The sequence below is a fragment of the Sinocyclocheilus grahami genome, unplaced genomic scaffold (genome assembly GCF_001515645.1).
Source record: "Sinocyclocheilus grahami isolate Dianchi unplaced genomic scaffold, SAMN03320097.WGS_v1.1 scaffold1207.1, whole genome shotgun sequence".
NCBI lineage: Eukaryota > Metazoa > Chordata > Actinopteri > Cypriniformes > Cyprinidae > Sinocyclocheilus > Sinocyclocheilus grahami.
This window is the reverse complement of record NW_015506386.1, coordinates 150140-152682: the sequence shown is the minus strand read 5'-3', so window position 1 is coordinate 152682 and position 2543 is coordinate 150140.

Below are 2543 nucleotides of genomic sequence, written 5' to 3'. Positions count from 1 at the left end.
AAAACAGTTAGACGGAATAGAACGTACGAGCGTAGACGGAAAATAATGAATAAGAAACGATTTTGTATCTTATATCTGATATAAGCTAGGATAATATAATAATGTAACGTGAATGTCTCGAATGAAGACGAGGTTTAAAGCAAAATTTTATTAAATCAACCAAATTCGCAGAACTTATATAAACAAAGAGGGCCCGCTAACATGACAGCAAAACTAGGAGACAAAGCGTATAACGCCATAAGCGTAAGGCCTAACAATTACAATTAGGTGGGGAAATAAGATAAGAATGGTGAAACTGCGGTAAACAAATTCAAACAGAAAGAGCGAAGAGCCATGGAAACATATACAATTGTTCTGGTTTAAAAGTATAAAGTGATGAAAAACTTTGCGGTTTAAATCTCACACCGGTGTGACGAGACCTAGAACTGCAGCGCCGTTAAACATGTAGATAGTTGAAAAATGTTCAATATAAACTAGAATGCAGCTCTGATGCGACTTATATCAGTAATAAACAGTTGCATTTGCTAACTAACTTTTGGAATTTATGACATGCTAAAACATATTGGTATACTGCAGATGAGGACAAAAACTGCTTACCACATGTTTTCATAAAAAGAAGAACGCAATATTAAGGCATCTATTTTCTGGGTCAGACCTAAAAGACAGACGCCTAAAACACCGGTATCAAAGTATTGGTGTGAAGAGAATAAAAAAAGACATGAATCATCCCACCTTTCACTTAAAATTACTTATCAGCTGTAAGTCATTTACCTATGGTCTAGAGACATACACAAAATAAATGCGTATCTATGTATGTACTGTGAAATGTGTGTCTTTAAGTGTAATAGTTAGAAAAGTCTGAAGTGTAATATTTGCATAGGCGACAGAAAAACACATCTAGGCTACTCACGTTTCATGCTTGGGTTGTCGTGTCTTGTGTTTCCGTATCGTAAACAGATCCGAAAGATGACCTAAAATACATTTCATTTGTTTAGTCTTAAGCTGTGCCATGTAGAAGGACTGTCATTTAATCGATCAATAAAATAAAATAATTTTGATGTATTTCTTTTGAGAGTTTAGCCCTGTTAACCCTAATTACAGAATAATGCAATATCGGAAAATGATCAGACAAGTCTAAACATAAAACATCTGATTTAATTTCTTCAGTTAGAGCCTTTAAAATGTTATCAGTTAAAGTTGTTGAATTTTCCTTAACTACTGTAGGTTTATGAATAAGAGCAAATAAGAATAAAGAATATTAAGAAAATCTACAGTAAGATTTGTTTAGTATTAAGCTGTGCCATGTAGAAGGACTGTCATTTAATCGATCAATAAAATACAATTATTTTGATGTATTTCTTTTGAGAGTTTAGCCCTGTTAACCCTAATTACAGAATAATGCAATATCGGAAAATGATCAGTCAAGTCTAAACAAAAAACATCTGATTTAATTTCTTCAGTTAGAGCCTTTAAAATGTAATCAGTTAAAGTTGTTGAATTTTCCTTAACTATTGTAGGTTTATGAATAAGAGGAAAATAAGAATAAAGAATATTAAGAAAATCTACAGTAAGGATATCAAATTTCCCGGACCCCAGTATGTTACTGTGGCAAAGAATGATTATTTTGTCCTTCCTCTCGATCCATGCCAACTATCATTGAGCTTTTGTCTGTCTAGTTTTGGTCAGGTTTTTGATTGAATTAATTGTTTTAAGGTGTGCAGAATGCATTAGATCAGTGCACAATGTGTGACGGATGTTTATATGTTTTGATCATATTTTCAAGTTCGTTATAAATATGTTTCTGTTTGTAAGAACATGTTGGCGTACATGAGAACAGATTGAGAACTTGTTGATAATTTACATGTGAACTTGCAAACAGCGCTTAACGGATATGAGTTTTATAGTATTTGATAAATGTTTTATAAAGCGTTTTCATAAGAGGAATGTACGTGGTTGTTTAACAAGCTTGAAATGTTTTAATGTTCTTGTTTACAGTTTTATATTCAGCATACTGTAAATAAAGCAGTTAAATTAGCACATAGTATTACTTTAATTAACTGCGGCGCTATAAACCATTTTCTGCTATGACTGTACTTGTTACGATGCTTCAAATCGGGTCTGGCTTGTTTTATGAGCGTACCCTTGTTTGCCAAACTATTGTTAAGTGATATTGTTCACATTTTTAACATTAAAGAGGTTAATGAACTCTTTCACCTCTATTATTGTAATAATGCATAAACAGTGTTGGGTAGCAACTAGTTACATGTAGCTAAATTACATAATTTAATGACAAAATAAACGTAATTGTAATCAGTTACAGTTACTGAGAAAAATTTGCAATTAAATTACAGTTACTTATAAAAATGTTAATGATTACAAAGGGTTTGCATCTGAATATTTTCACGCACACACACACATACAGATTTAATTGATATCTTTCATAATTATATTAACAGCTCTAAAATATGAGACACCGATGTTTCAGGAGTTTAGGACACATGCTTATTCTGTTTTTTCCAATCCGTTGTTAGATGCCAGTGTTT